The sequence below is a fragment of the Peromyscus californicus genome, unplaced genomic scaffold, assembly GCF_007827085.1.
Source record: "Peromyscus californicus insignis strain IS unplaced genomic scaffold, ASM782708v3 Scaffold_11__1_contigs__length_118956290, whole genome shotgun sequence".
Taxonomy (NCBI): Eukaryota; Metazoa; Chordata; class Mammalia; order Rodentia; family Cricetidae; genus Peromyscus; species Peromyscus californicus.
Window position 1 is genome coordinate 68,343,002 of NW_026294402.1, and position 12,058 is coordinate 68,355,059.

The window sequence follows — 12,058 nt, forward strand, 5'->3', positions numbered from 1 at the left end:
ATTCCCAGCTACAGGGCGACCATGACATCTCTCACTTATGTAATAGAAAGTGGAAATCATTCACTCATTTCTCTATCACTCATTCACTGGACATGCATTGAACTACCAGGAATCAGACATGGCCACGTCTTAGTGCCACACTGTAAAAGCAGCAGACTCCCTTCCTGCCATCTGTAGCCCTGGTAAGGATAGAAAAGCAGAAAATGAGGCTGGGGCTTTCCAGCATCAAAAGAACGTGCTTGTATGTGAGTCCAAGCCTCTTAGATGTGAATGACCCCCAACTCTATTAAAGAGAATGATAAGTGCTCTGGTTAATTTATTTTGAGGTGACTGGATAGGATAATGCATATAGCAGCATTTTGTAAGGGAGAATATAAATAATATTGGTGTAAGTTTTATAATTAAAAAAAACACACAGAAGCCTGATAATCTGTATGGTTTACAAGCATTCCTTTTCCAGTGCTCTGCTGACTATAAACCCAGAGTGTCAGGGGCTGAGTGTATCTTCCATCTTCCAGAACTAGGCTCCTCGCCGGAACTGTTTGAAATACAAACCCAAGGACACGGCTGAATTTAGACCCGTGAGAAAGCAGGTTGACGGAGAGAAACATCTGTCTAGATATCCTACATCATTATTAGGAAGTCTGAGTTCTTTTCATTTTCCACAGAGGGAACCTGTTTTTGAATCTTTACTACTTGTATATGACTCATAAAACCACCCAGCGTGCTTAGATTTCATAAGATTCTTTCTACCTCTCCATTTACTGCGTCTGTGAGGCAAAAATGGTATTCATGAAAATGCAGTAACACTTTATTTTTCCCATTTTCTTATGAATAGCTTGCTCTCTAGCTACTGGTAACATATTGAGCCAATATATTTAAAAACATTTGCACAGCTTGGTAGATTTGAGGGCATGAATACGTCTGACCCAGAGATATTTTCACAAATATCCAGCAGAATGAAGGGAAATGATGCTAGTCGAATGTATCTGCTTATAATTTATTTAAGCCATTTTGCCCAGATTAATTAGTAGAGGAATGAATTTTAAAATGTCACATAACTAATGTGTTATGGTGAACCTGTATAATTAAAATGTGGCTCACTAATACATTTCTTCATGTTATAAATTATTGACTTGGTGATTGTCCTAGTATCAATTTCTCATATGTTGATAGTTTGCCCGTAGGGATAGATTTTCTTATAACGTCAGTGAACCAAGAGGATGGTGAGATTTCACTGCCTGGGCTGTTTTGACCTGTGTGTGCAAAGCTAACAAATTCAGGTGGCTTTAGCACTAGGTGCTTTTCTCTCTTCAATATTATAATACAGTAGATAAAGTGCAGGCTCTTTGCAGGGCTCAATGCTCACACAGAATAGCAAAGCTGAACACTAGACAGATACCAAGATTTGTAGGTGATTGGAAATGTATAAATAGAAACATCTCGAAATTGAAACAGTCTCATGAAGCAGCTTTGGTCAGGGTAAGGGGTTCATCAAGATGATGTATTTTTACGGCTCGTGATACCTGTTGGGGTTAATTGATCTCATGATTATCCTTACCTAGGCCATGTCTAAGGAGTATAATTGTCTGCCTACATTTAATTGGTAAGAAGTAAATTATATATTGTGACCAATACAAATGAACCAACAAAGAAAAAAAAAAAGCCGGGGGAAATCATCAGTTAAATCATGGAGGTGCATTGACCCACACGGTTCCTGTTAGTGGCAAGGATGGTCTTTGCCTCGGTGACTCTTCAGTCCTTCGTGCTGTTCATGGATCCAGTGCCTTGCTAAGTAAGTGCACCTTCAGTTTTTACACATGGTGTTGGTGTCTTTTCCATTGCTCAGATAAAACACCATGTCCAAGGTGACTCATGGAAAGAAGTGTTTATTTGGGTTCATGGTTCCTGGGGACTAACAGGTCATCATGGTGGAGAGTCATGATAGATAGTAGCAGACATTGCAGCCTCAGCGGCAGGAGCTTGAGAGCTCACATCCTCAACAACCAGCAGAAGAAGAAAGAGGGAACTGAACATAGAGTGAGCTACTGGTCTTCTCAAAGCCTGGTCCTGGTGATGGATTTCCTCCAACAAGGCCACAAATCATTAAGCCTCTCCAAACACGCTGCTGCTCAAAGAACTTGTGCACCAAATCTCTACTGGTGACATGTACCACCTCCTGTGAACTACCCTGGGAGAAGGACACTGCTCTTACTAATTGTCAGACCATATGTCATCTCCTCTTGTTCAAACAAAGGATTTAAATGTGTAAGCATTTTAGAGGTTCAAAATTTCATATTAGGGCTGGAGAGATGGCTCAGCCATTAAAGGCTTACAACCAAAAAAATATAAAATTCCAATTTAATTCAGAACAAATTAACTCTAAAGCTGGAGATACTTTTCTATGTAGATTTTCTTTGTGTGTTGTTGGAGTTTGGTCTTGGTGTCATTCAGAACTTGTGAACACTGACTTTGGAAATACCCACTCTGATGAAGAATGCTAGGAGAAGCTCCCAGGGAAATAGACATCACTGAGTGTAAAATGTTGATACAGTTTCCAGGTGCAAACAAAACACACTGTGTGTTGTAAGATTTTTAGTATGGGTTTGTTCTGCAGAAGATTAGAACCTAAAACTGTGTCCCTGATTGAGCTAAGTTCAATGGCGAGTAGAATTCCTGATTATAAATTCCTGAGACTTAAAACAAAAACGACCATTTGCAAGCTTAAAAACTTCCTAGCACAGGCATGGGCAGAGACATGGTGCCCTAACAGCTCCGTCAAATGAGGGAGGAATTACTAAAGGGGACTGGGCTAAGGAATGTGGTTCTTGATTCAGTGTATTTTGATTTGAAGAAAAATAGAAGTAAGTGCTTGATGAAATGAGTCTGTGAACATAGGCTAAGAAACCATCAGAGATGCCCAGACTTTGTTGGTTTTGCTGTTTTAATTTCACAAGAATGGAGAAAGAGTTAAAGAAAGACCATGTGGAAAATCTATCTCCCTCCACAAACCTTTTTCCAGGGGGAGATGAATCCTTGTGTGGATTTAGTCCCATGTCTACAGTCCCCACACTTCATGGAATAAAATGATTAGTCATTTTCAATCTTTATCTTCCTGTTCAGAAGATAAAACATATGATTGTGTTAAAAATAATTTGAATGGTGAAAAGCAAGAGACAGATTTTCCACATGAGGAGGAAGTCAGTCAACTAACCCATTTCCCAAGTATCTCACTGCTGTATTTGAACGACGCCACACTGCCTCTATGACCTCTGTGTTCTCAGAAGGTGAGGCAGATTTCTCTTAAAGCCCTGATTTCACAGTGGGCTGGGGACATTTCTGAACTGGTCGCCTCAGAGTTCACTTTTCACTTATCTGTAGCGGTCATTTAGATTTTGTTGCATCCTGGTTGACAAAAATCACTCCTTTCAGAAATGTATTCACCCCCTCGGTACCCCAAATACAATATAATATTATCACACCCACAACAAAAGGATCTATGCCAATGGATGAAGACCCATCAGGTTATAAGCCGCAGAGATCTTGCTGGTCCCATCTAAACTCCATCCTTGTTCTAAGGGTTTTCTTCCCTCCAAAGCTCCCACAGGCACCCCTCCCTCTTCATAGGCAGACCCCTAGTCTACAAGGGAGTGACCCCTCAAGTCAATCATCTTTACTCTTCCCCAATTGGCTTGGTACTTTCTTCTAATCAATGGTATTAATATCAAATTGAATTTTTTTGAAGGATAGCCCATAATTCTACAAGTCCGATAATCTTACCCATGCCAGGTGTTCCTCTTTGTAGATGAGCTAAAACTCACAAAGGGAGGTCATTAATAGATAACTGTGTGCTCAGGAATGGGGAAAAAACCATAATGCTGGTATTCTGCTACTCACACAAGAGTCCTTTCCCACGCAGACCATTTCTTAAACCTCATATTGCAATTATCCTAACAATGAATTACAAGGCTGCTCATACAGCTTGTAGATGTGCATATTAGAATGTTAAACCTGAACATATATTTCCCAAGTTATTTAATCATGCAGTAGAAGGGAATAATGTGATTTCTTGTCCTGTAAATTGTGAGAAAATACTCCTGTATTTCCTCCTATTAATGTTTGACATGATGTTATTCTGAGTATGAAGGATTTGCCACACTGGGTAATTGCTCATAAATTCTGCCTGTTGCCTCACCCTGTTTATAGACTCTGACATGGGCAATAATTGGTTTTATTGAATTAGGAAAGTAACCATTTATAAAGGTATCACTGGCTGATGACTTTGCTGCTGGTGGTTTTTCTTATTCATTAGAAAATCGTTTGGATGTTGATATTTACAATGGTGGCTTTTTGTCTTCTGTAGATAGGATTATTTTTACCTGTAAGACAGTCAGGGACCACCAAAGCACCGAAGACCGAAGGAAACCAAGTTTAGTATAGAAATTTCAAAATTGTCTTGACCACGGAATGGAGAAATGCTTTTAAATATTTTCCAACTTCTAATGTTTTTGTGTATGTGTGTTGTATATGCCTATGTGTACGTGCAGTGTGTGTATACCTGTACACCTGTGCAGAGGCTAGAGGTGGATGTCTACTTTAATTTTTTGAGACAGGGGTTCTCACTGACCCTGGGGCTCACCATCACTTTTCTACTAGGCTGACAGCCAGTGAGCCCCAGGGATCTTTCTGTCTCTGCCCCCACCCCCTCAGTCCATGGTGTTTTTTACATTTAGATGCCACTGTCTTGATACTTGATGGGCAATACTTGATACTAGACTGAAAAATGCTCCTTCTTTAGTTTCTGCAATGTATTTTTCCTTTATGGTACCCCTCTCTGTTGCTATAGAGATACTGAATGACACTCTTTTCTTCCTGTTTAGAAAGCCATCTAATCTTTTGGTCTGGAGGCCAAAGTGTTATTTTTCTTAACTTTTAAAATTTTCAACTTATACTCTTGAATTTTGTATTATTTGTCCACAGCTTTCTTAGATCGTTTTAAATCGGTGGTTCTCAACCTATGGATTACAACCCCTCTGTGGGTTGAATGACCCTTTCACAGGAGTCACCTAAGACCACCATGTACATCATATATTTACATTACGATTCATAAAAGTAACAAAATTACAGTTATGAAGTAGCAACGAAAATAATTTAATGGTTGAGGGTCACCACAACATGAGGAACTCTATTAAAAGGTTGCAGCATTAGGAAGGTTGAGAACTACTGTTTTAAATATTCTGCTCTATTCCCTTTTTTGCACTTAAAAATTATTTTATGTGCATGGTTCTTTTGCCTGCATGTATGTATGTGTACCATGTGAGCACAGACTAAGATGGGCATCAGATCCCCTGGAACTGCAGTTACAGATGCTTGTGAACTGCTGTGTGGGTGCTGGGAATCAAACCCAGGTCCTCTGCAAGAGCAGCTAGAGTTCTTCATCACTGAACCATTTCTCCAGACCTGCTCTATTTTTCTTGAGGGAATCCAATATTTTGTTAGGTTTTTCATCCACTTAATTTTCTCTGTATACCCTCCTTTGTAAAGGATTAAGTCATTCTTTATGTTACACTAGTTCCTTTGAGGTTTTTCTTTTCCCATTTCTTTATATAGTTTAAATTGTTCCCATTCTTGCATACATTGTAATTAGGCCTTCATTTCTGAGATGATTTTAGTTTTTATTCAATTTCTTTCGAGCTTGAGTGACTCTCATTCACAGCTTCTCCTTTCTGTTTATTTATATTCTGAGATTTAAATATTTGATCAAAGCCCTTCAGATGTCTTCAAACTCTTGTCTAAATATTTTGTTTTAGGTTGGGAATATTGTGTTATAGCTAAACTGTTATGAACACTATTTTCTCGAGTAGCTCTGTAGGGATGGTTTCCATCATTAGTCAGTTACGAAGAGGTCTTACTTCGCCCCCTGGTCATAATTTCATAGCTTTAGATGTTTTTTAGTGATTGCCTTTATTCCAGGTGGGACCCCTCTATGATTGGTTTTATTTGTGTCCTTCCACATTTAGGTCTTGGCTGCTCTGTCCTGTCTTTTGAGACGTCCCCAGGTGACTGTCCACTGCAGCGGGAGCTTCAGCTGGCACTCAGGTATTTATGGCTTCACTTGCACGTGGCTTGTGTCACAGTGTACTGCAGCCTTATGCTCTGAGATAGTTTATGGGTAGATTTCTTTGCCTTTTATTTTCTGTCTGATAGGAGATGATGAAGAAGGGACCTTTGACTTTAAACAGCATCAGATGACCAAACTTGTAAATCCTGACCTTGGCTAAATGTACTCACAACAGTTCATTAGTCACTTATGTTCATGGCTGGGAAAGCTGGAGCTGCTCACCATGCAGGCTTGTACTGTCACCCTCGGGAAGAGGGTTATCATATAGAAGCTGTGGGAAGCAGGCTCTCTATATATAGTAAGAGGGCAGGGACCTCCTGGCTCTGGGGAAGGATGACTGACCTGTTTGAATAATTACGCAGGTTGACAGGAAAGTGACGCCTCTGGATTGAGGATCAAGTGTGGGTACAGCTGGTGCAGAGCAAAGGGGTCCTTCGTCATGGATATGGGGACCTCCCGGTGGGAATGAAGCAGTCTAAAGACTGGGGCAACTCCTAGTTATATCTTTGTGCCCAGACTTTTATGAGGCTCAAAGACATCAAGGAATCTCTTGAAAATTGACTCCCCCCCCCCCAGACAGGGTTTCTTGGTGTAGCTTTGCGCCTTTCCTGGATCTCTCTCTGTAGACCAGCTTGGCCTTGAACTCACAAAGACCTGCCTGCCTCTGCCTCCCGAGTGCTAGGATTAAAGGTGTGCACCACCACTGCCCGGCAAAAATTGACATCTTTCAGTGCACACCCAACACTTAAGTTGCCACCTATCCGAGTACCCACAGAACCTACACCCGAGGTAACCAAACTCATCTCAATCTTGACTCTTTCCTCTGTATGTCATACCTGTTAAGCCAATCCTTCTGTAACATTTCCTGTGAGATGTTAAGGTAAACTTAATACCGCTCTCTCCTGCCTTGAATACTTTCTCTTAGTTTTTTTCTCATCTCAATTAACAGAGGCTTTATCTCAATTGTACAAAGAAGGGATTCAGAAGTGATGTTTTATTTCTGCCTCCTTCACTCTTCACAGTTGATTTCATCAGAAACTCCATTTTAAATATCTGATCTTGGTTTGACAGTTCCCCAGTCCTCTCGGTTCCAACATGGCTGTTCTGTACAGGTTCCTATGGTCTTTCCTTTGACATCTGTGGTATTCTCCTCAGGCATCTTCTGAGCTTTGCTCTTCCTACTTTGTTTTCATGCAGGAGTTGGAGTGAGTTTTTTAAAAGTACGAAGCACTAGTACTTAGCAACAGGTGAATGGGTGAGAAAAATGTGGTATGTACACAATGTAGTTATATGCAGCTGTAAAGAAATTAAGTAGTTTGTAGGAAGATGAGTGAACTGGGGGTCATCATGCTAAGTGAGATAAGCCAGTCCTACAAAGACAACTCTCATGTGGATGCTAGAGAAATGGACTTCAGAGATGCAAAATAAGATAAGAGTAGGAGGGGCATAAGAAAGAGCAACTGTTCACAAATGTTTGTTATCTTCATGCGTTAAACTATCAAATGGTGGCCAGGTGGCGGTGCTGCACGCCTTTAATCCCCGCACTCAGGAGGCAGAGCCAGGCGGATCTCTGTGAGTTTGAGGCCAGCCTTGTCTACAGAGCGAGATCCAGGACAGGCACCAAAACTACACAGAGAAACCCTGTCTCAAAAACCAAACCAAACCAAACCCCCCCAAAATATCAAATGGCTATACCACTAAAATATGCTAAGAAAAGTGTGTGTCAACTGTTTTTTCTCTGTTTCCCCATCTTTCTGACCAAATGGTCTCGAGTTCCTGGGTAGAAGTAGGGCAACGAGAGCAGCCCAAGCAGTGAGAGTTAAAATCGCCGTGGGCCCGGCGTACCAATATAACGAGTTCATTGCTCTGTGAGGCTCCTTGCAGGAGATCATTTGCTACTCTGCTCTCTCCTCTAACGGCTCTCCAGCAGGTACATCGTTAGACCCATTTGTTCACCTCCAGTTTCTGTTTACCTTAGTGATTCTGTCCTTGCTGTCATCATTGTCATTAGTCTCCATCATCCTCACCGCCACCACCACCTGTAAGCATGGGATGAAGGTTCCTGTGTGAGGGTAGCTGAGGCTGGTGTCTAAGCCATTCAGACTCAAGTAGACTCCAGTCCATGTAGACAAATTCCAAGTGTGACCATTGCCTACCTTATTGGATTTATCAAAACACCACAATTTCTGTATTTTTGTGTCATTTCTCCATCCCCAGTTTATTAATTTCCTCACCGAATTTTGAAAATGCAAGCTTTCCCCTGGATTCCCTGATTCTACTCATTCTACCTCAGTTGATTAACACTGTTACCTGCATTCTTCCAATTTATTTTTTAACCATAGTTGCTACTCAGTGCGAGTGCTATGACTTCAGGGCTTGAAATCCTTCCAGGACTTCATACTGAGTGTGTAAAATATGAAATTATGGGCTGGGGATGCGGTTCAGTTGGTAGAGTGCCTGTCTATCATTCATGAAGCCCCAAGTTCCATCTCAGGCACCACATAAACCAGATGTGGTGCACACCTGCAATTTCAGCTCTCAGGGGATGTAGACAGGCAGATCAGGAGTTCAAGGATACCCTCAGCTACATAGTGACACTGAGGCCAATATCGCATATGTGACATAGGATATTGTATTCTAGCCACCTGTTAATGCTTCAGCTCCCCGAATGTGCCTGGCTCTTTATGATCCTAAAATGTTACCAACACTCGTGCTTTCTTATCAAATTTCCTTTCAGCCATTCATTCTGTGCAATCCCTTGTTTTCTTCTTCACAGCCTCTTAATCTTATACCAGGCTTTTCTTCCCTCCCTCTGCTAATCTACCGCATGGCATCCTGCTCCTTCTCTCTAAAAGTGTTTCAAAGCTTGTCATATGTATGCGCTACATATGGGTTGGCCCTTATTTCGACATTGGTTAGGAATAAATGAAAATGTTTTAAAAAAGAAACTGCACAGGACAGACAGGGGTAGAATCTCTTGAACTCAGCCTGTGCCCCCAATAGAAGTGGCAAAAAGCAGACCGTTGCATATTCCATTAAAATGGCAATAAAAGCCTCATGGCTGATTAAAATATCCCCCAGAAAAACCTACCAGAGATAAATATTCTCACAACACTTAGAATTAATGTCAAACTTGAGCCAAGTTTGGGAGAAATGCATTTGTAGTTGATTGAACTCAAGAATACAGTTGAAAACAAGAGTGAATCGTTCAAGAAACAAAAAATCTGTTCAGGACCCAGAGGAAAGAGAAAAGGTTAAAGGGAATAAAAATGAGTGTCCGTGAAGTTTAGACCAACAGCTGTGGAGCCTGCATGGGACCAGACTAGGCATACGGGAGACAGCTGTGTACCTTGGTCTGTTTGAGGGGTCCCTGGCAGTGGGATCAGGATCTATCCTTGGTGTAACGTGAATTTCTGAACGATATTATTAAATAAAAAACTCAGGGGAGCCAGGTATTGGGGTGAATTCTGAAAGGTCAGAGAAGCAGAACAAGCCACAGCTAACCTCACTTTGCCAACTTCTAAGCTGGTCTTATTTCCTCAAACTGGAAGCCTCTGAGTCTCCTGCCATCACTCCCTGTGATTAAAGGCGTGTGTCTTTCCCAAGCAAGACATGAGATCTCAAGTGCTGGGATTAAAGGTGTGTGTCACCATGCCTGGCTCTGTCCAGTGTGGCTTTGAACTCACAGAGATCCAGATGGATCTCTGCCTCTGAAATGCTAGGATTAAAGGCGTGTGCTACCACTGCCTAACCTTTATGTTTAATATAATGGCTGTTCTGTTCTCTGACCCCAGATAAGTTTATTGGGTGCATAATATATCAATCACACCCTGGTGCATGAACGGGCTTTTTTGGAACCCATTACCTGTGGTAGGATGCCTTGCTCAGCCTTGATGCAGTGGGGGAGGGGCTTGGTCCTGCCTCAACTGAACGTACCAGGCTTTGCTGACTCCCCATGGGAGGCTTTACCCTTTTGGAGGAGGGGAAGGGGGATGGGTGGGTGCGGAGGCTGGACAGGGGGGTGGGGTGGAGTGGGGTAGGGAGCAGGAGGAGGGATGAGGGGGGGATCTGTGGTTGGTATATAAAATGAATTAAAATTTTTTCTTAAATAAAAAAAATGAGTGTCGGAGTGGAAGTAGCTGAATTTAGAAAATAAAGCAGGAACAGTATAGAGATAGTTTACCCTGAAGAACAACAGTGTGACAAAGGAGTGTTTAAAACTTCAAGCTGCAAAACCTTGCAAATGCAGAAGTAAATGAGTCTGAAATTGAACCACCCGATGCTCAGGAAGATCTGTCAGCTGCAGCTGTCAATGCCAGAACACATGCAGGAAGAGGGTTAGAAATTGAACACACTGAAGGTCATCAAGGTCTGTGAGTAAAACGATGAATGACACAAAGAGAATTATAAAAGAACTGTATCAGCGCATAATTCCTCAAACCAAACCATCATACATACAGGACAGCCATGCAGAAGGCAGCATATGGACAAGAATAGTCTCTGTGATTACTGTATGTGAACCAGTAATGGCATGATTAAGTGTAATCGCTTTTAAAAAAAAAGAAGTACCAGATGTTGTAGACAAGCCCCCAAGTCAGTTTAGGATCTAAGCCCTTAGACATTATTGATTGAATGTGGAATGGGGGAAGCAGAGTCAGGCTACAGGATATACTGTTTTCTTTTCCTCCATCATGTCCTCCGTCCTGCCCTACGCCCCCCCCCCCAACTCCAGCCCACCCCACCACACCCCACTCCAGGAATTGTGCTCCCTGAATTCCAGCTGGATTCAGAGTACGGGTGATGGAGATCTGGGGGTTCCTTTCCCCACCTTCTGCCTCATACTTCGGCTTGTACAGTGCTGATACTGATTTACACTAGCTCTCTTTATTAGGGAGGCCCCTCCTGCCAGGTTCCCCACAAACTAGGAGTGATAGAGGCCACCCTCCTGCCACTAGCACTTACCCTTCCATTTCTGTTGTCGGCTCTTCTTGTCGTGGTTCCCACCTTTGTAGACGCTCCTGTAATTAGGTCCTTCTGAAAGCCAAGAGCTGGGAAACCCTACTGGTTTCTTGACCCATGACAGACACAGGTATCATCGCTATACATTCAGATCCTTTTTTTCCCTTAGAAAAATCTGAGCTGGTTTTATTTTTAGCTGCCATGAAATTTTTCTTTTGTGCTTGCATTTCTGCTCTTTTGAAATGTGCTAAGCTGTATTAATAGAGTTTTTAGAATTCTGCTATGAGTAGTTACATTTAGAATAAAATATAAAAGTCATGTAAAGGCATTTCAAAAGGGTAATCTGGGAGGATATATGCTGGCTACAGGGTAGAGGATGACAGCATTTATTGATAAAAATCCAGGTATGAGAAAATAAGTATATCATTTTAAAATTTATTTTCACTACATGTAAGCTATGATTTATCCATAGGTGCTTAGTGGAGGAAGTGATATTAGACATGAGTTTACTTAACAGAGTCAACCTACATACAAAAAAGCATAAATATAAGAAAAAAAATGGACATATTTTAATTTCAAAATGAGTAAAACGTACATGAATCCATTGTATTATACTATATAACATATACAAAAAGAATTTTCTGCTCAGAATTTCCCCATGGCTTTGATAGTACAGGAATTGCTTGTTGCCAATAATATGTTTTAAAGCCTTTTTACTGAAATGGTCAGCCTACACCAAGCCTGAAGGATCATTGCTAAATAGGTTAGGGGGAGTTAGCGCCTCTATTGTAATTACAGAGAGGAATTAAACGCATGCATTTTTAAAATGACATCCACTTACAAAGTATCTTAATGGGTTACATTATGAATATGAAAATGACTAGCTGTGAAATGCCATGGGAGTCTACCTGGCTGAGAGGCATTCATGGTACTGGAATCGGAGGACTGACTTCCTGGTGTTCCTAGCTCGTGGGGACC

The 12,058-nt window shown here is 41.5% G+C and overlaps 1 long non-coding RNA gene across 2 annotated transcripts in view; it reads left to right on the top strand.

The window, feature by feature from the left end:
* LOC128095436 (uncharacterized) overlaps positions 1–12,058 on the top strand; it is a 144,103-nt gene that overhangs the window by 93,713 nt on the left and 38,332 nt on the right. For both annotated transcript variants that reach the window (XR_008213244.1, XR_008213243.1), the window contains exon 2: positions 6,021–6,099. This is a non-coding gene — a long non-coding RNA (uncharacterized LOC128095436). The remainder of the gene's footprint in view (positions 1–6,020; positions 6,100–12,058) is intronic.